Here is a 22,192-nt window from a genome sequence, read left to right as displayed (position 1 = left end):
ATTGCAAGGTAAACAGTGACAAATTATTGGTTAATCGTATTTTAAAGGGGAATAGTTTGCACTGCCATGTTTAGTTATGTTACAGGGTAACATGACATGTCAGAAGCCAATGGATAAACTTTTGACCTTTACTATGAAAATTAAGCATTCAAGCCAAAACTATTTTTAATCCCATTTGAACCAATAATTTGCACCACTTTACCAAAATTGGAGCAACTTTTGACCCCTGTACAAACTGACCTTTGTCACCATTTTTTGCCCCATAATAGACTACACCTTTTTGAAATGGTTATGATCAATGTGATAGTTTGATTGGCGCATTAAGTTTTTGACTACTGTAGCTCAGGTCAGCTCCAGGATGACACCACATCTCAATAGCTAATTTAGACTGGGTGCCAAATTGCTTTAAGCCAAGAACACCCAATTGTTTTGCTATGTCGAGACACTACCCCAGTTTGGAACCACCAAATGAGTAGCAGTCCTAAGTAAGGACTGTCAAGGGCCCGTAGCCAGCAAGACTAGGTATTGCTTAGCGCTGTTTTTTTTTTTTTTTTTTTTAAATCATGGTACAATGCTAGAGATTAACCCCTAGTCCTATGCTTTACATCAGGTCTCAAACATATTCCAAAAAATGCAGGTTCTCCACCAATTCCACCTCTGCGTTACAGAGCCTTTACTCATTTTCCACCCCTCTAGCATTTGTTCGTATTTGCTACGCCAATCATGGTTAACATTTTCTTTGGTGTTGGTGTAAAGTTCAGTCAGTGCAAACAGAGGCTTTTCATCACAGTATCATTTACACAGTAGACATCTTAGTAACAAACCTTTATTACAACATTTCATGGTTTTCCATTTCTGGCAATGATTTGTGGCAAAGTAATGCAGCTGCTGGGACTTTACAAAAAAGAATATGCAACATTCTGATCAGTGACAAGCGCTGAATTTCTAGGATTTATGCCATTCACACCCCCTACTCATTTGAGAAAAAAAAAAAAAGTCAAATGCCACCCTGAATGATTTGGTACAACTGTTGCCTCCAGTTGAGTATCCCAGATTAAAGTGGTTCCCGTTACCTTTGTCATCGTACACATACAAAACAAAGATAACAAAAAGACTATCAATTTGCACTTTTGGCCAGTGAATGGAGCTTCAAAACTGGGACAGAAAAATAAGACGTACATAACGCCTCACTTCGGTGTGAAAGCAACCACCACACACAGGAAGCCCGGTGGTGGTGACAAGGATCCAGGGACAAAGGCCATGACCCCCTGAAAAAAAAAAAAAAAAAAAAATCCCCTTTGCCACACCACATCTGTGTTGGTCAAGACATGGACATCCACAGTCTCTCCCCCTCCTCCCAAGAAAGTTTCATCACAACTAAAGAACAGCTCATCGCTTTAAGGTGGTTAGAAGTGTTGTAGTAGCTGAGGGGGTGGGGCCAACTGTCCAGACTGTTATAGGTTCAGAATATTGTAAAGTTGTACAGCTAAGAGAAGTGACTGAAAACAAGGCAATGCAGGAGGAAGGGGGTGTGTACAGTGCATGACAGGAGGGAGGGGCCCTCATTGTCCCGCCGACCTTTTCCTGTTCAATGGCTGTGGAGAGAAACAGATGAGATTTTAGCCATATGTCAAATCTAAATGCAGGTTACAGTACAGGATGGTTCTTACTCTCTTTTGAAGGCAGGGGATTTTTCTCCTGCGTCTCAGTCTTCTTCAGCTTTGTCTTATCAAATTTGTTGATCTCCTCCATGTCAGGTTTGTCAGCCATTGTAAGGTAGTCTACAAGAAGACAAAAAGCAAAACACTTGAAACGAAGCAGAGTTTGTATCTACATGACACCTGTAACTAGTTACAGTTTAGACTGCACAGTACATAGTTGTATTATAGGACTAGCATTAATGCTGTTGGCACAAACTCACCAATACCAACAGCAGTTAGCCACAGCATGTTGTCCACGTGCAACTTTAATGCGTCACTGTACCTCAAAGTCTAAGTCGGCCATGGACCAGACGGCTGCCATGTTGCTTGTGTAAAATGTGTTACTTTACTAAAGCGGACAGCGCACACGTGATCCCTTGTTTAAAAAAAAAAAATAGTGTTCATGATTTTAAATTTCAGTTTGTTGAAAGGTGTTAAAATGTCAAGTCAAAACTCCAATTTGCCAGGTTCCCATCATGTGCAGCAGTTAGCATGCTAACACATTAGCTGCTCATGTTCATCATGAGCCACGTCAACCGCTACCCCATGGACGTAGTGACATGCTTACTGCTAATAGCAGTAAGCGTTAGTCATGATCTTACATGTACAGCATTCTGTGGCTACATTAGCACATCCTGCCATGCTAACAACCATTGTTAACTTAGTGTCTACAAGCATTCAGTCCATCTAATGCCAAGATTAAGGTGTGGTCCAAACATGATAGTCAAGTGGTGAAAGCACATCTTGGATCACATCTGACCAAGGACCAGGCACCAATAACTTAGAACATATTTCACTGGAACAGATGTGGCATCTGCAGGGAATTGGTGAAAGTTCCTTTTAGCTGGTTAGACACCACCACGTTGTAAAAACAGCCATTTACACACCAGACTGACAGTGCAGCACGGGGCGTTTCCACAGTGTATACTTACTGCAAATTCAAACGCAAAGGAGGTGGAATGTGAGCAAGACCATGCATGACCAGGGTGAACTGAAGAGACTTAAACACTCCCCGAATACTACTAGTACCTACTAACATACAAACTTTACGACATAGACACTAGTGTAGCACAAACATCTTAAATGGCCCATTCATGCATTTAAACAGTACAGCAAGCCATGTTAGATACTTTGAGACAATACTCAAAAAGGACAAAGTCAGTCTACAACGGCTAGCAGCCACCGCTAGTGGAACAGCGCACTGACGATCAGTAACCCCACCCACAATTAGTCATAACTGCATGGATTAAAATAAATTCACCCGCATACAGTTAAGAAAGCAGAAACTAGAAGTCATTTTTGTAAGTGGTTTTCCTCTAAAGTTGGACTGACTCCTGGGGCCAGCCTCAAGTGGCCATTTAAGGAACTGCAACGTTTTTCATTTCCATGTTTGCTTATTTCAGTAGGCTGGAAGTTTTATTACAAGCTCACGATTGCAGATTTTAGTCACACAACAGCTGTGTCAGTTCACGTTAGCGTGACCTGATGTTGCTGCCACCTCATTTCCTTTAAGGCCTCTGCTTTCCAGTTCATCAGCGCAGCAAGCGCCACATCCGCCCAGGTTTCTTTAGAAAAACTACCGTTATTTTTTTTCAATTCAGAGTTTAACTGGTAAAGGCTTCAATTTACCCAGTTTCAACACCTACACTCACATTACAGGCAGTAGTCTGCATAATTTGGAGACATTTGAGAGCAAACCACATACACATGTGGAGAATCTCTACAAAAAAAAAATTACTCATCTGTCCACTAGCTTAAAAATAAATTCCACTTCACTTGCGTCAGTAATCTTGGCATTAGCCTCACCCACTAAAACATCCAGTTCCTTTTACTAATTGTGTATTTTGGAGTTTTTCTGCCGCCACGAGGCTTTAAACGACAGAAGGGCGTCGACTAAAAGTCTAAAGGCAACAAACTGACTGGGGTAAGACACTTGCGCATGGCGCAGATTAGCGCTGATGCGCTTTTGTTCTCCGTGAACAGGACGCCGCGGCGCACTTTTCTTTTACGCAACAAACGCGCTCCGCAGCGGGACGACATCAGACTGAAGCTTCACAGGTGAAACCACCGACTTCAGACTCGACCACGAGCTTTTCTATGTGCACGCTGTGTAATATTCATTTGGAAAAACCACCATTTCTCCTGCAGGCTCGCATGCGCGCGCGCGTGCGTTACACCCGAACCACCGCCCAGGTCAGCGTCTTCCTCCATCACCGCGTGGCGGAATTTTTTTTTTTTCCCCCTCCACCGACCAACTACAAAATAAGCTTAAAAAAAAAATAATAATTTAAATATGGTCAAAACGTGCGAACAATGCGCGCCGTTTAATCAGAAAGCGTGCGTGTGCGGCGTGAACACAAAGGAAGCCGCCTGATCAGCGCGTCCGCGCCGCCACATTCCACCGTAATTTATAAAACAAAACGAAAAGATGCGAGTAGATTTTTGGCGGACCAAAAAACAAAGTCATTTTTTGCGCACCTCCATTTGTAACACGACATCCCAACTGGTCAGTTTTTTTTATTTACTGATTTTAAAATAAAATGAGTCTTTAACGAAATTGACATTAAAGCACAAACAGGTAGCTGATTACTGCAGATTTCTCACCAAAGTGCTGGCCGGCGGGTAGAAACTCTCTGGTCAGGGCGCTGCAGCGGTTACTGGCGCGTCTCTGCGCAAGTCTCATATATATACACGCTGCATGCTAATGAGGCGTGACGTCACGCTCCCCATCCTCCTCTTGAGGGTTCGACACAGAATCTGAAATAAAACACACACGCACAAAAAAAAATCATCAAATCTGACTGTGAAAAAGTGAGGAAAAACAAACTTAAAATTGAATACAAACGCCGCATGTCGCTCAGTGTTCTAATTAATTCTTCAGCATGTCAACACTTTGTTTAATACGAATAATAATTTCACGAATTTAAATGAGTTCATCTTTTTGTCGCAGCATATTTAATTAAGTCACGTGCGCCCCCTGGTGACCGTCGTTAAAAACAAAATTTTAAAAAATTTCAATAAACTTTATTTACAAAACGTCGGATTTTTATTTATTTATTTCATAAAATGCTGTATTTGAATGACTAGAGAAAACAAATGAACAAAAACAAAAGCAATCGATAAAGGGGACTTGGACAGGGATAATAAGCTTCTGACGGGGGGTTCTGATCTTTTTTTAAACAAGTTAAAAAACAGTTTGATTCCCATGTGTCAGTCGGAGAAATGTGAGCGTTTGATTGAGTGGAGACATCTGATTAAAAATAATCAGGTGATGACAGTTTTGTAGTTTTCAACAGATTACAGTGAAGCTAACCTAACAGTTGTACGAAGACTTAACGGAAGGCGGGTTTGATTAGAGTGACATGAAGCAGCAGGCTCTTAATGAAAACAAACAAACAAATAAATAAATAAACAAGCAGGTGACCTTATAGTCACCTATAAGACAAAAAAAAAGTGTTTTTACCAGAATGTGACAGGACAAAAGCAGACTGTTGACACCAGCGGCTCTAAGGTGTGTGTTGATAGGGCTGTAACCCCCTTCAAAAAATATCCGGACCACCAGTTTTGACTGTTTTGGTCAGAACAACATTGTCCACACATTTCTTGATAAAGCCACAGACTGAGTCCCTGCGTATTCATCAATGCTGTCAGCAGCCATGTTGAATATATTCCAGTCCGCGTGATCAAAACAGTCACGTAGCGTGGACTCTGATTGCTCCGTCCAGCAATGCACCACCTTAAGGGTTGGAGTTTCCTGTTTCAGCTTCTGCCTATAGGTGGGCAGGAGCAGAATGGAGCACAAGGTAGAGAGCTTTGTACGCATCCCAGAAGGAAGTGTAACAAAGGTTGAGCAGATGCTCTCCCCAAGTGTTAAACTGAATGTGCTGATGGAGTTTTGGTAAAACTTTCCTTAAGTTGTGATAAACGCCACCTTTGGGTGCATGGTTTCCTGCTTACTGATCGCACTATGCAGTTCCCCAAGTTTGTCGGCTTGTAGAGGGATGTAAACAGCCGTAATAACGGCCACTGTAAATTCACTCAGTAACCAGAAAGGCCAACACATAAGCATCAGATATTCCAGGTCCGGTTAGCAGAACGGTTTGATTTGGTGCATGATCGCCCCAGGAGTTGTTGATCATGAAGCACATGCCTCCTCCTCTGCTTTTCCTAGTCAACTGCCACGATCTATCCGCGCCATGCACGGACAACCCCGGTAGCTCAACGGTGGAGGCTGGTATCTTGTCCTACAGCTAGGTTTCTGTAAGGCAGACCACGCAGCATTCCCATGTCTCTTGTTGGAATGAGATCCCTGCGTGAAAGTCGATTCAATTCAATTTATTTCATTTATATAGTGCCAAATCACAACAAAGCTGCCTCAAGGCACTTCACACAAGTAAAGTCTAACCTTACAATTAACCTCTGCTTTGTAGTTCCCCTTTGGGGTGTGAAATTAAGATCTCTGGTATAGGAAGCAGTCACTCTAACCACAAGGCTAAAACCCATGGGCTCCAGAGTCTGTCGCTGACTCGCTACTAGAGTGTCTTTTGGCAATGGGAAGTGAAGTTTGCTGACTTCAATTGCACAGCAACTCCTGCTGGCCCCGACACATTTGTGCAGCTTGTTCTCCAGAGACTGCCAATGAGCTAGTAGTAAGCTGGGGAGCAGTGATCTGTTTGTGTGTCCTCTCAGCCAAACTAGGATGCCCGATCTCTTGTCTCTATGTTGATGTCTGGAGGTTCCAGGAGCTCAGGACAAAGTCATCTCAGACTAAACAAATGGCGGGTCTCCAACTGGATATCTGCATTCCAAAACTGAAACTCCAGGAAGCACCAAGTGACCTCAGATCTTATGTACAGCCAAGTTTGATAGTCAAACACAATAAGACAGAATACATTATTAACAAAAAGCAAAGGACAAACAGAATTAAACAACAAAAATCTGTGCTACTTGAGTGAGCTCTGGACGAGGCAGCCATCTTGGATCATCCATTATTGTTTATGACTCAAATGTTAATGAAAGCAAGTGGTCAACAACCCTACTCTTGACAATCACCTGCCCTGTTCCACCCACTGCTAATTAACTTAGTCGTGTCTGTTCAGCCAGTCAATTGCTACTATCAGCTGAGGTTACAGCAGGTACACATGGAAACTATGCAGGGCAGATCATTTCCAGGAGGAAAGTTGATGACCCCTAATGTAAGTGGTCAGATCACGGCACACGTCAAGTTTTTAACTTTTCAACACAATGTTTCTGACAAAATGCATTTCATGTAGGTATTATAATTGGGTTAGGTTTTTTATGTTATGTGAAGTTGTTGTGTATATATACAGGTCAGAATCAGAATCGCCTTTATTGTCATTGTAATTTACATTGCAACGAGATTTGAGTGTGAACTCCAAAAGGTGCTTTTCTGAGGTGCGAGTAATTATTAACCAAATAAAAGATAATAAAAAAATAACAAAATAAATGATTTAAATATATGTACAACTAAAAATAAAATGTGGACAAAATATAAAATGTAAAACGAGAATTATGTACAACTGTGGAATGATATTGCACGGGAAAATATTGCACATGGGTACAGATATTGCACAAGAAACTTTGGGCCTTAACTAGTACTGTGCCTGTGGTCTTCCATTTCCTCACTATGTTCGTCACAGTGGAAACTGACAGCTGAAATCTCTGAGACACGTTTTTGTATCCTTCCCCTAAACCATGATGTTGAACATTCTTTGTTTTCAGGTCATTTGAGAGTTGTTTAGAGGCTCCCACGTTGCCACTCATTAGAAGAGATGCAAAGAGGAGAAATATTTGCAAATGGCCACCTTAACTCATTGAGTGCCAGCCATTTTCAAAGTTCAGAACATCCCGGTGCCAGAATTTCTTCAGCATTTGAGTGTTTTTTCAAGACCCATAGAAAATTGAGTTCTATGTCCATGTCAACAACAAACATACCACAAGAAAAGAAAAGAGGAGAAAAGAAATTGGCTCAATGACGCGTCTTTGGCGCAGGGCGTTACTATCGGAAAAGACGCATTTTAGAGTCAGTGGCATCGAGTGAGTTAAATACCCTTTCTCATGATTGGATTCGCCTGTGTAAGGAGATCAAGGGTCAGTGAGCTTACCAAACCAATTTTGTGTTCCAATAATTAGTGCTAAATCAAATCAATAAAATGACAAGGGTGCTCAAATTTAGGCACCTGCCCAACTTTTGTTTAAATAATTATTGCACTTTCTGTAAATCCTAGAAACTTCATTTCACTTCTCGAATATCAGTGTGTTCGTCTGCTATATGATTTTTTTTAACTGAAATTTGTGATCCAGACAACCAATGATTTATAAAGGAAAATCATGGAAATCATCAGGGGTGCCCAAACCTTTGCATACAACTGTATTCACAGCACCTCACTTCTCTCACATTTTATGTTACTTATTCCAAAATGGAATTTTTTTTCCCCCTCAAAATTCTACTCACAACTCTCCATAATGACGTGAACAAAGTTTTATTTAATTTTTGCAAATTTATTAAAAATAATAATAAAAAACAACTAAGAACTATCATATAAACAAGTATTCACACCCTTTGCTCAATACTTTGTGATGCACCTTTGGCAACAATTACAGCCTCAAATCTTCTTGAATATGATGTCACAAGCTTGGTGCACCTATCTTTTGGCAGTTGTGCCCATTCCTCTTTGCAGCACCTCTCAAGCTCCATCAGGTTGGATGGGGAGCATCGGTGCACAGCCATTTTCAGATTCAGGTCTGGGCTCTGGCTGGGCCACTCAGAGACATTCACAGAGTTGCCCTGAAGCCACTCCTTTGATATCTTGGCTGTGTGCTTAGGGTCATTGTCCTGCAGAAAGATGAACTGTCGCCCCAGTCTGAAGTCAAGAGCACTCTGGAGCATGTTTTCATCCAGGATGTCTCTGTACATTGCTGCATTCATTTTCCCCCTCAATCCTGACTAGTCTCCAGTTCCTGCTGCTGAAAAACCTCCCCACAACCAATGTTGCCAAAGTAACTTTGAAAAGTTACTTTATACAGTTACTTCATTAGCATCTGCTGAATGTAACTATTAAGATAACTAGTAATCTAACTTGGTTATTTTTAAGATTAAGTACTCAGGAAAGTAACCTACAACATGCACAGCAAATTATTTAGTTACCAAGAAAAAAACAAAAAAACAACAAAAAACAACTTATATTTACAAGTGTTAGATAATTTATCTAGTTTTAAGAGTTAATTTCTTATTTTAAGTGTTCAAAATGCTTATTCCTAGATTTCACGATCCTAATTCACAAATCTTAAGTGAATTTATCTTTCTGCATGGACATTTAATTACACTTGTTTTAAGTACCTTTCCCCTCAGATTTAGTTTTATCTTGTTTTTAGTCACCTTTTTTTTTCTTTCTTTTTTTGCAGTGTGACGCTGACACCACCATGCAGGGATGGTGCCTGCTTTCCTCCAAACAGGACACCTGGCATTCATGTCAGTTAAATTTTTGTCTCATGAGACAAGAGAATTTTTTTCTCATGGTCTGAAAGTCCTTCAGGTGCCTTTACAGTGGCTTGTGAAAATATTCAGCTCCTTGGTATTTTACGCACCACAGACCAGAGGTGTGACAAAGTCACCATCAAGTCACGAATCAGCAAGTCCCAAGTCATAATGAACACCAATTGTTTGCAAGCTGACTTGAGACTTGCACATTGATGACTTGAGAATTACTTGACAGTGACTTTGTCCCACCTGTCAGATGCATATTAGGCCATGGAAGACTCCATTAAATTTTGGAGGTGATCCAGATCTGAATCCCAATTCTGGATCAAGATTTCCCTTTATATACACTTTGAAGGATTATGTCAAAACTACTTCACGGATTTTGACGAAATTTTTAACACATACCTATTACGCCATGGAAGACTCCATAAAATGTTGAAGTAAAATGTTTTTTTACTTGGCAGTAAAATATACAACCCGTGGCAATTATGGAATCACCGGCCTCGGAGGATGTTCATTCAGTTGTTTAATTTTGTAGAAATAAAGCAGATCACAGACATGACACAAAACTAAACTCATTTCAAATGGCAATTCTGAGGAATAAATTATGGAATCACCCTGTAAATTTTCATCCCCCAAAATAACACCTGCATCAAATCAGATCTGCTCGTTAGGAAGACAAGGAAGACATCAAAGCGTCAAGACAGAAAACTTAAAGCAATATGTCTCAAAAATCAAAAATGCACAACAAATGAGGAACGAATGGGAGGAAACTGGAGTCAACGTCTGTGACCGAACTGTAAGAAACCGCCTAAAGGAAATGGGATTTACATACAGAAAAGCTAAACGAAAGCCATCAACACCTAAACAGAAAAAAACAAGGTTACAATGGGCTAATGAAAAGCAATCGTGGACTGTGGATGAAAGTCATATTCAGTGATGAATCTCGAATCTGCATTGGGCAAGGTGATGATGCTGGAACTTTTGTTTGGTGCCATTCCAATGAGATTTATAAAGATGACTGCCTGAAGAGAACATGTAAATTTCCACAGTCATTGATGATATGGGGCTGCATGTCAGGTAAAGGCACTGGGGAGATGGCTGTCATTACATCATCAATAAATGCACAAATTTACATTGATATTTGGACACTTTTCTTATCCCATCAATTGAAAGGATGTTTGGGGATGATGAAATCATTTTTCAAGATGATAATGCATCTTGCCATAGAGCAAAAACTGTGAAAACATTCCTTGCAAAAAGACACATAGGGTCAATGTCATGGCCTGCAAATAGTCCGGATCTTAATCCAATTGAAAATCTTTGGTGGAAGTTGAAGAAAATGGTCCATGACAAGGCTCCAACCTGCAAAACTGATCTGGCAACAGCAATCAGAGAAAGTTGGAGCCAGATTGATGAAGAGTACTGTTTGTCACGCATTAAGTCCATGCCTCAGAGACTGCAAGCTGTTATAAAAGCCAGAGGTGGTGCAACAAAACACTAGTGATGTGTTGGAGGGTTCTTTAGTTTTTCATGATTCCATAATTTTTTCCTCAGAATTGAGTGATTCCATATTTTTTCCCTCTGCTTGGTCTAAAAAGTAACCGTTACTGACTGCCACAATTTTTTTCCTTGATTTCTTATAGTTTCTGAAAGCCAGAAAGTTGCCATTTGAAATGACTTTAGTTTTGTGTCATGTCTGTGATCTGCTTTTTTCTACAAAATTAAACAACTGAACGAACATCCTCCGAGGCCGGTGATTCCATAATTTTTGCCAGGGGTTGTATATTTTACTGCCAAGTAAAAAAAAAAAAAATCAATGAATTCAATACACAGACACAATCCAGGTGATGACCCTTTGCTGTCAAGACAGGGTCAGACTTTTCTCCAGCCTATTGGGATGAATCCATTCTCCATTATTAAAGGAAATAATTGCTTACAATGCCAGGAAAACAGCACCTCCATCCTCTTGGGTTTTTTCCTCTGATAGCACACATCCTTGTAGCTTTACCCAACACCCTGCTGGTTCACCACCTTCGCAATCTCACTGAAATATGGTGGTTTGCAGTTGACTGTCAGATCAGCCACCAGAACTGTGGCACTGGAGATGTCCCAGAATTCAGCAGGAGTATCAGGCTCCTACAACTGCTCAAAGCAGTCAGCGAGATCGGACAATATATTAGTCATGAACTGTGCTGTTACCCAACACCAATTAACAAAAAACTGCAAAACTCTCTGAACAGTAAACCATCAGAACTTTTATTGTCAGAGTACCACCTATAAAAAACAAAACAAAACACCAATTTCCCCTCCCACATCAAGTCAAATGGCAAAACCTGCTTTTCCAACTAACTCAATTGCAACTGTGACAGTTACACAATCAAAATTAAAATCTAACATTATTGCCAAACATTTGGCTTCTTTAGTGACCTTTTGGAACCAGGGCCAAAAAAAAAATTTAAAAAAATCAAACATCGTTTTGAAAAAAAAAGCAAGTAGGATGTCTTTTTTTTTTCAGGACAACCTGTACTTTCAGAATATATGCTATAGTGGTGTTTTGTAAGTGTAATAAAGGTTTACAATCAAATAAGAAAGGAAAAAATAAAGTGGAAAATAATTTTCACACACATTTATTTAAGTTTCTATCTAATATCATTAAAAAGCTGTGTATCATTAAATAAAATTTGTATTCCACCATTGTATATGAGGGGGTCGACCCCCGTTAATGATAAACTGAGCAGTCACTGAAGTGTGCAATAATAAATATAAATATTAAGGAAAACAGACCAATAACTTTAATCTTTAAAGTGAGGGCATTTTTACTTTAAGAGGAAATTAAAAATAAAAATACTTGTTTGCCTACAGTTTGCCTTGTACCCATTGCCACTAACGCTGTCAAGACAGGAGTTTGACTCTTCCCACTCGTGTCTGTACATTTGCAAATATTTTGCTTCTTTGGATGTGGTGGAGTTTCAGCTTTAGACATGCCAGGCAACCAGGAAACCCATGACAGGGCAATAAACGTGGGCACACAGAGCTGCAGACGTGAAAGTCTGAGGTCCATCTGCTGTACCTCACGTCAGGTCCTCGCTACTTTTATTTTGTTCATTTTTCAGTTTTGATGAGTGTGTGAGGGACATTTATGAAAATACGGAACAATACGGGAACAATATGGCAGACAACAATTAATTGTCAAATAAAGGGCAATTCTGTATTTTAAGGGATCCTAACTACGGCACACGCAAAGAACAAAACCCTGCATGTCGATTTACTAACAATGCGCACTGAAGATGTGTCTGTTAAATTTTAAAAACAATGTTTATTGTCCATTTAGCATATGTTTGCATTCATGAATATGCAATTTGGGGTTCGTTCACCCAAGTACACAAAACTGTGGAAGGAAACATGCAAATAAGTGAGATTTGTAGACAGAAATTTAGCGGGTGCTTATAGTGTCTTTGTTTTGCACATTTGAACTCTTGGCATTAACTTACTGTGCTTGACAGGCTGCTGTATCAGCAGCAGAGAGAAACTTCAAATTGACAGTAGGTGTGAGTGAGTGTGAATGAGTTTGTTTATCAGTATGTGGCTCTGTGATAGACTGGCATCCTATCCAGGGTGTACAGGATACATCACCAGTTATACAGCTTCATGACGAAGTGGTACAGAGGAAGATTTTCGTAAAAAGAAGACCTGAAAGTTCAGGTTCAATTTACCAGAAGGTACATCTGAGATACAAGCCAAGATTTGATGTTTTAGTGAATGGAAGTCTTCCTTTATACCACTTCATCATGAAGCTGTATAACTGGGGATACAAAATGCAAAACATGCACTATCCACAATTTCTCCAATCACAGCCACAGAAGCCTGTAACTTATTCTGGGATGTTTGGGTGTCTTGGTGTCTTTCCTCACTCTTCTCCTTCTTGCACAGTCACTCAGTTTTTAAGAACGGCCTGCTCCACACAGATTTACCATAGAGTGCTTTAATTTTAATTTTTTATTTAATTCTAATTTATTTTCATGTATATAGCGCCAAATCACAGCAAATCAGACAAGTAAGGTCTAACCTTACCAACCCCTAGAGCAAGCACACAGGCGACAGTGGTAAGGACAAACTCCCTCTGATGATTTGAGGAAAAAACCTCAAGCAGACCAGACTCAAAGGGGTGCTTGGGCCATGCTACGGACCAGTGTTGTATAAAGTACCGGAAAATCACACTTAAGTAAAAGTACAGATAGCCATTAAAAAAATGACTTTGGTAGACGTTCAAGTCACTGATTGAAATGCTACTCAAGTAAAAGTCTTAAAGTATCTAGTATTTATTGTACAAGTATCTAGTATTTATTATGACAAGTAATGTACAATGAAATGTACTCAAGTATTGAAAGTAAAAGTACAAGTAAACGGACTGATTTTTTTAAATAAAAGTTTATCTAGGCTTGTAAATGACTGGTAGTATTAGTCAAAATACTGAAAATTGTGCACATCACACAAAAACACTTCAGAAACAAGGTTTCAAAACCTAAAGGAGAGTAGGCTACTCACTAGGTGTTCACAGAAAACAGTTATTTATTTCTATATGTATTTATTTATTTTCATTGTTACATGGTTTTATCTTTTCTATTGTGTTTTGTTTCGTAAGGTTCTTTTTGTCTCTTTCTCTAAAATTGTATGGTACATTAATAGTCTATTATTATTGACTATTATTGTCTATTATGTAGACTATTATTGTTATTGCTATAATATATGAATAAAAATAAATTAAAAAAATTACAATTTGACTCTTTTACGACAATGAACGCTGAGCCATTAATTATACAGAAAAATCAACACAAACGTGCTGATGCTTACAGCTTAATGCTAACTTTTACATTGAAAACGATAGATATGCTAACACGTTAGCATCGGTCCTCTTTTTAAGTTATAAAATACATCTATCAACTGTTTCAGAAGATCATAACAGGTCGGTTTAACATAAAAATATTAAATATTACTCACAGACATATGCTCTTCAAGGTTTTAGCGGGAAAAAATTAGGATAAAGCGAAATAAAATCCACGAATTGTAGCATTGCTTCGATTGGTTCAAGTTTCAAAGCAAAGCCGCGCTGCAGAAAAGTTGATTACAGACCCGCTGCAGGTCTGTAATCATCCATCCACCCATTTTCTTCCTCTTTTATCCGGAGTCGGGTCGCGGGGGCAGCAGCTCAAGCAAAGCCGCCCAGACCTCCCGATCCACACACACCTCCCCCAGCTCCTCCGGGGGAACCCCATGGCGTTCCCAAGCCAGCCAAGAGATGTAGTCCCTCCAGCATGTCCTGGGTCTTCCCCGGGGCCTCCTCCCAATGGGATGTGCCCGGAACACCTCTCCAGCGAGGCGTCCAGGGGGCATCCGGAAAACATGCCCGAGCCACCTCAACTGACTCCTTTTGACGTGGAGGAGCAGCGGCTTGACTCCGAGCTCCTCCCAAGTGACCAAGCTCCTCACCCTATCTTTAAGGGAGCGCCCAGCCACCCTGCGGGGAAACTCATCTCGGCCGCTTGTACTCGCAATCTCGTTCTTTCGGTCATGAGCCAAATCTCATGACCATAGGCGAGGATCGGAACGTAGATCGATCGGTAAATTGAGAGCTTTGCCCCCCTACTCAGCTCTCTCTTCACCACGACGGTCCGATACAGCGACCGCATCACTGCAGATGCTGCACCGATCCGTCTATCGATCTCACGCTCCATCCATCCCTCAGTGAACAAGACCCCAAGATACTTAAACTCCTCCACTTGAGGCAAGGACAAAGCCAACAGAACCACATCATCCGCAAACAGCAGAGACGAGATTCTGTGGTTCCCAAACCAGACCCCCTCTACACCCTGGCTGTGCCTAGAAATTCTGTCCATAAAAATAATGAACAGAACCGGCAGCCCTGGTGGAGGCCAACATGCACTGGAAACAGGTTTGACTTACTACCGGCAATGCGAACCAAGCTCCTGCTGCGGTCGTACAGGGACCGGATAGCCCTTAGCAAAGGACCCCGGACCCCGTACTCCCGGAGCACTCCCCACAGGGTGCCCCAAGGGACACGGTTGAACGCCTTCTCCAGATCCACAAAACACATGTGGACTGGTTGGGCGAACTCCCATGAACCCTCGAGTACCCGATGGAGCGTGTAGAGCTGGTCCAGTGTGCCGTGACCAGGAGATGAAAACCACACTGCTCCTCCTGAATCCAAGGTTTGACCATCGGTCGACTTCTCCTCTCCAGTACTCTGGAATAGACCTTACCGGGGAGGCTGAGGAGTGTGATCCCCCTATAGTTGGAACACACCCTCCGGTCCCCCTTCTTAAACAGAGGGACCACCACCCCGATCTGCCAATCCAGAGGCACTGTCCCTGATCGCCATGTGATGTTGCAGAGGCGTGTCAGCCAAGACAGTCCCACAACAGAGACTTAAGGTACTCAGGACGGATTTCATCCACCCCAGGAGCCTTGCCACCGAGGAGCTTTCTAACCACCTCGGTGAATTCGGCCTGGGTAATGGATGAGTCCGCCTCTGAGTCCCCAGTCTCTGTTTCCTCTTCGGAAGACGTGATGATGGGATTGAGGAGATCCTCGAAGTACAACAACATCCCCAGTCAGGGTCAACAGCTCCCCACCCGCACCGTAAACAGTGCTGGTGGAGAGCTGCTTTCGCCTCCTGAGGCATCGGACGGTTTGCCAGAATCTCTTCGAGGCCGACCAATAGTCCTCCTCCATGGCCTCCCCGAACTCCTCCCAGACCCGTGTTTTTGCCTCTGCAACCGCACGGGCTGCGGCATGCTTGGCCTGCCGGTACCTGTCAGCTGCCTCTGGGGTCTCACTTACCAACAAAGATAAGTAGGACTCCTTCTTCAGCTTGACAGCATCCCTTACTTCCGGTGTTCACCACCGGGTTCGGGGATTGACGCCGCGACAGGCACCAGAGACCTTGTGACCACAGCTACAAGCGGCCTCATCGACAATGGAGGTGGAGAACATGGTCCACTCGGACTCCATGTCTCCAACCTCCCCCGGGATCTGGGAGAAGCTCTCCCGGAAGTGGGAGTTGAAGACCTCGCTGACAGAGGGTTCCTCCAGTCGTTCCCAGCAGACCCTCATGATACATTTGGGCCTGCCAGGTCTGACCGGCTTCCTCCCCTCCCAGCGGATCCAACTCACCCAGGTGGTGATCGGTCGACAGCTCAGCCCCTCTCTTCACTCGAGTGTCCGAGACATGTGGCCAAAGGTCAGATGATACGACTACAAAGTCGATCATCAACCTCCGGCTCAGGGTGTCCTGGTGCCACGTGCACTTATGGACGCCTTTGTGCTCGAACATGGTGTTGTGATGGACAAACTATGACTAGCACAGAAGTCCAACAACTGAACACCACTCGGGTTCAGATCGGGGAGGCCGTGCTTCCTGATCACCCCCCTCCAGGTCTCACTGTTGCTGCCCACGTGGGCATTGAAATCCCCCAGGAGAACAATGGAGTCCCCAGTCGGAGCGCTATCTAGTACCCCTCCCAGGGACTCCAGGAAGGTCGGGTACTCTGCACTGCTGCTCGGCCCGTAGGCCGAGACAATGGTGAGAGACCTGTCCCCGACCTGAAGGTGTAGGGACGCGACCCTCGTTCACCGGAGTGAACTCCAACACATGGCGACTGAGCTGGGGAGCAATAAGCAATGCAACCCCAGCTCTCCACCTCTCCCCGTGGGCAACGCCAGAAAAATGAAGCGTCCAGCCCCTCTCCAGGATTTGGGTACCAGAGCCCAAGCTGTGAGTGGAGGTGAGCCCGACTATCTCTAGTCGGTATCTCTCAACCTCCTGCACAAGCTCAGGCTCCTTCCCCCCAGCGAGGTGACATTCCACGTCCCAACAGCCAGGGGCTGTGAGCACGGACCAGGCCGCCGGGCCACCCGCCCTCGACCGCCACCCAATCCTCTCTGCACCCGACCCCCATAGCCCCCTCTGCAGGTGGTGAACCCACAGGCAAGCGGGCCCATGTTGCTCTTTTGGGCTGAGCCCGGCCGGGCCCCATGGGCTAAGGCCCGACCACCAGGCGCTCGCGCGCCAGCCCAACCCCAGGCCTGGCTCCAGGGTGGGGCCCCGGCTCCGCCATACCGGGCGACATCTCGGTCCTTGATTTTTTACTGGTCATGGAGGTTCTGAAATCTGTAATCTGTAATCAATGTCTGTAATCAATGCAGAGAAATGATCATTTTCCTGACAAACACCCCCCAAGTGCTCAACTGCAAAAAAGCCTACCGGACATGCCTCATGACAAATCGCCCTGACTTTGTTGCAGTCACAAGTAATCAGTGGTGTCTCTAGGTGAAAACACGACTTTCTGTGTGTGTGTGTGTGTGTGTGTGTGTGTGTGTGTGTGTGTGTGTGTGTGTGGTGTGTGTGTGTGTGTGTGTGTGTGTGTGTGTGTGTGTGTTGTGTGGTGTGTGTTTTGTAACGAGTAACGGCATGGCGCATAGAAAATGTATTGAGTATAGTATGCAATTAGGTCAGAAATGTAGTGAAGTAAAGTGAAAGTAAGCTGAATTAAAAAAAAACTCAAATAAAGTACAAAATCTCCCAAAACGTACTTAAGTACAGTAGTGAGTATTTTTACTTCGTTACTATACAACACTGCTACCGACACAGTTGACAGATATACAGGAAACTGTATTTCTTCATAATTGATGTAAATAAAGTCCAAGACATATTCAGTGACTTGGAAATCCATCCCCTGAAGAAAACTGGCAATAAAAACTGATTTACAGGTATTATACCAAAGTGTTCCATACTTTATGCAACCATGGCTTTTTATATTTTTAATTAATTTATATCAAGTTGTTGAGGTTGCTTTTAGTTGAGTTTAAGGGAGGTAATTTTAGATTTTTTTTTCTTAATTTATTTATTTTTTTTTTTTGTATTTGAAATGGCATAAACAAAAAATGTGTGAAATTGTTTTTAATATAATTTTTTGTTCATATGTTGATATAATGTACAAAGAGGCCCTTAAAGTTGTATTAAATGGTTCTTCACAAATTCCATCAAGCTCTACCTGTGTACTTGGAACATGTAGACACATTATTAATTCTTAGCGCAAACATCAGAGAGGTGTTGCACATTGAAGCCTTCAAACAACTCTTCAAGTCCTGTCTCACATGATCTAAATGATGGACACCATGTGCAGTGAAACCCTTGAATTCTCCTCTTGAAGAGTGCAGTGTGGGCATGCCGTTAACCTGGAGGGCATCAAAACAAACATTATCTTTAAAAATGTACATTTGGCATGTCTCTATTATTTATGTTGTAATAATAACAGTCCCCGGGGACATGTAATGAAAGAATAGAGGTACGATGAGGAAATTACTCACAGAGGCAAAAACAAGCTTGAGTTGTCAGTATGGCTTCACTATATACAGACAGAGTTCATTTTGAGGAACCAGCATAAGATGACAACTCCCACCGCAACAGCAACTTTATCAAGCGTGTTCACATACACATGAGTGAGGATATGAAAAGCTTAGATGGCTTTTTGAAAATGACTCATCAGTCAACTACAACAACACTGCGGCTCGAAAACATGTCCTTGGGCATTTCAGTTGCAATAGTCATGTTGCAGCATTAAAAAAAATGTACAGTATATCTATAACTATCAAAGAGCATAATAAATCAATGTGAGCAAAGGGTAATGCATGCAGAGGAATACAGAATGCAGCTGACATGGTTGTCCATCTATCTCCTGCTGCTCCTCCCCATCCAGGTGTTACTTTTAGCAGGCATAGACCAGGCATGCACGTCCTCCTAATCTATCCCAAGGCTCCTACAGTGCAACCCAAATCCCAAATCCGAGTCTCACAGGCTCCATGTCGAGGCTTCCAAAGGAGCTACACAAGTAAGGTCTAACCTTACCAACCTCCAGAGGCAAGCACACAGGCGACAGTGGTAAGGAAAAGCTCCGTCTGATGATTTGAGGAAGAAACCTCAAGCAGACCAGACTCAAACAGGTGACCCTCTGCTTGGGCCATGCTACCGACACACTTGACAACACAAATATACAAGAAATTTTTGGAGTCCATGCTGGTGTACAGGATGGGAGGACTGCAGAAGAAGACACCTCTGGATGGAGCTGCACCTCAAACAGAGAGAGAGAAAAAAAAAAACAGAATCAGGTGGCAAAAAGACAACAAATACAGTATAATTTGTCAGCATTAAGTAAGTATAAAAACAGAAGAAATACTAAAGTGATCACTGGCCACTAGCCCAAAGCTTCACTGAAAGACTCAGTCTTTACATAAGTTGAGGCCACGGCCCGCTCTGTTTACTAATAAAATCAATTTAACAGGTTAAAAAGCATAGAAACTTACTATGCCAGTATGCTAGCCATACCAAAGGGAAAATAAGTGTGTCTTAAGTCTGGACTTGAAAGTCTCGACAGAATCTAACTGTTTTATTGATGCAAGGAGATCATTCCACAAAAGACAAAGATTAGTCCTGATAATTAAGGGAAAGTACAGTAGTGTTCAGAATAATAGTAGTGCTATGTGACTAAAAAGATTAATCCAGGTTTTTAGTATATTTCTTATTGTTACATGGGAAACAAGGTACCAGTAGATTCAGTAGATTCTCACAAATCCAACAAGACCAAGCATTCATGATATGCACACTCTTAAGGCTATGAAATTGGGCTATTAGTAAAAAAAAAAAAGTAGAAAAAGGGTGTGTTCACAATAATAGTAGTGTGGCATTCAGTCAGTGAGTTTGTCAATTTTGTGGAACAACCAGGTGTGAATCAGGTGTCCCCTATTTAAGGATGAAGCCAGCACCTGTTGAACATACTTTTCATACTGGGATGTTCAAGACATTGTTCAGAAGAACAGCGTAGTTTGAATAAAAAGTTGATTGGAGAGGGGAAAACTTATACGCAGGTGCAAGAAATTATAGGCTGTTCATCTACAATGATCCCCAATGCTTTAAAATGGACAAAATAAAAAAATAAAAAACAGAGGACACGTGGAAGAAAATGGAAAACAACCATCAGAATGGATAGAAGAATAACCAGAATGGCAAAGGCTCACCCATTGATCAGCTCCAGGATGATCAAAGACAGTCTGGAGTTACCTGTAAGTGCTGTGACAGTTAGAAGACATGTGTGAAGCTACTTTATTTGCAAGAATCCCCCGCAAAGTCCCTCTGTTAAATAAAAGACGTGCAGAAGAGGTTACAATTTGCCAAAGAACACATCAACTGGCCTAAAGAGAAATGGAGGAATATTTTGTGGACTGATGAGAGTAAAATTGTTCTTTTTGGGTCCAAGGCCACAGACAGTTTGTGAGAGGACCCCCAAACTCTGAATTCAAGCCACAGTTCACAGTGAAGACAGTGAAGCATGGTGATGTAAGCATCATGATATGGGCATGTTTCTCCTACTATGGTGTTGGGCCTATATATCACATACCAGGTATCATGGATCAGTTTGGATATGTCAAAATACTTGAAGAGGTCATGTTGCCTTATGCTGAAGAGGACATGCCCTTGAAATGGGTGTTTCAACAAGACAATGACCCCAAGCACACTAGTAAACGAACAAAATCTTGGTTCCAAACCAACAAAATTAATGCCTCGCAGATGTGAAGAAATCATGAAAAACTGTGGTTATACTCGTACAACTAAATACTAGTTTAGTGATTCACAGGATTGCTAAAAAAGCAGTTTGAACATAATAGTTTTGAGTTTGTAGTGTCAACAGCAGATGCTACTATTATTGTGAACACCCCCTTTTTTACTTTTTTTTTTTACTAATAGCCCAATTTCATAGCCTTAAGAGTGTGCATATCATGAATGCTTGGTCTTGTTGAATTTGTGAGAATCTGTTGTGAAGGTGTCGTAACACGGACCCACAACAGGGGGCGCAAATGAACGGACAATGGATAAGAAAAGGAGTAACAATTTAATGTTGTGAAGGCACACAACGGAATACAGACAGAAAAATAATGGATGCCAATTGTACACAAGAGGACTGTGGGCAGGCTCGAAGATAGGAGACCTCTGGTGATCGAAGAGCCGGGGCCCACACCGCTTCCACCACCAACGGCCTGAAGAACACCGGAGCCGCCAAGTCCTGTGTCCCCAGGTGGTCTCTGTCCTCCGTTGTCGGCCCTGGTACTGCTGGCAGACAAGAAACAGATGACGGTGAGTGTGAGTCCTCACGCCCAGCAACCTTTACACACAATTCCTCCGGGAGGGAAAACCTCCACCTCCAGATACGTTATCACTCGTGCAGCTCCTGTTTGTCCCTCTTCTGGATGGAGTGAGAGACAAAGACTGTCGTCCTCTCACTATCCGCCAATCCAATCTCCAACAGACTTCACAGGTGTACGGCTGCACACAGATCACAATTTGAAAAAACACTCAGAAAATACAGCAGAGAAGATTACCTCTAGTGGTAGATGATTTCTCGGCGAGGAGGTGGAGTTGTAATCCGCTTCTTATGAGGTGGTGATGAGAGACAGCTGGTGTGGTGACAAGTGACAGCTGTCACTTCCAATGGCTCCGGCGGCCCTCTCATGCTTGAAGCCCGCACTCCAAGCTGGTGGTGGTGGGCCAGCAGTACCTCCTCTTCAGCGGCCCACACACAGGACCCCCCCTCACGGGCGCCTCCTGGCGCCCGACCAGGCTTGTCCGGGTGTCGGCGGTAGAAATCGGCCAGGAGGACCGGGTCCAGGATGAAGCTCCTCTTCACCCAAGGGAGCGTTCTTCGGGTCCGTAACCCCTCCCAGTCCACCAAGTACTGAAAACCACCGGCCCATCTGACGGACGTCCAGGAGCTGACGAACAGTCCATGCCGGCTCCCCGTCGATGATTCGGGCAGGAGGTGGCTCAGGTCCAGGGGTGCAGAGTGGTGAGGCGTGGTATGGCTTGAGTCTAGAGACATGAAAAAACCGAGTGGATCCGCAGTGAAGCCGGGAGTGTCAG

At 42.8% G+C, this 22,192-nt stretch overlaps 1 long non-coding RNA gene across 1 annotated transcript; it reads left to right on the top strand.

Moving 5' to 3' along the window:
• Positions 1-775: 775 nt before the first annotated feature.
• Positions 776-21,677, top strand: LOC117514503. The gene is made up of 3 exons (XR_004561892.1): positions 776-1,175; positions 7,388-7,391; positions 21,667-21,677. It is a non-coding gene; the product is annotated as an uncharacterized LOC117514503 (long non-coding RNA).
• The last annotated feature ends 515 nt before the right edge of the window (positions 21,678-22,192 follow it).

This window comes from Thalassophryne amazonica, chromosome 1 (genome assembly GCF_902500255.1).
Source record: "Thalassophryne amazonica chromosome 1, fThaAma1.1, whole genome shotgun sequence".
Classification (NCBI taxonomy): domain Eukaryota; kingdom Metazoa; phylum Chordata; class Actinopteri; order Batrachoidiformes; family Batrachoididae; genus Thalassophryne; species Thalassophryne amazonica.
The sequence above is the reverse complement of the archived record's forward strand: the minus strand, read 5'-3'. Positions and strand labels throughout refer to the sequence as shown.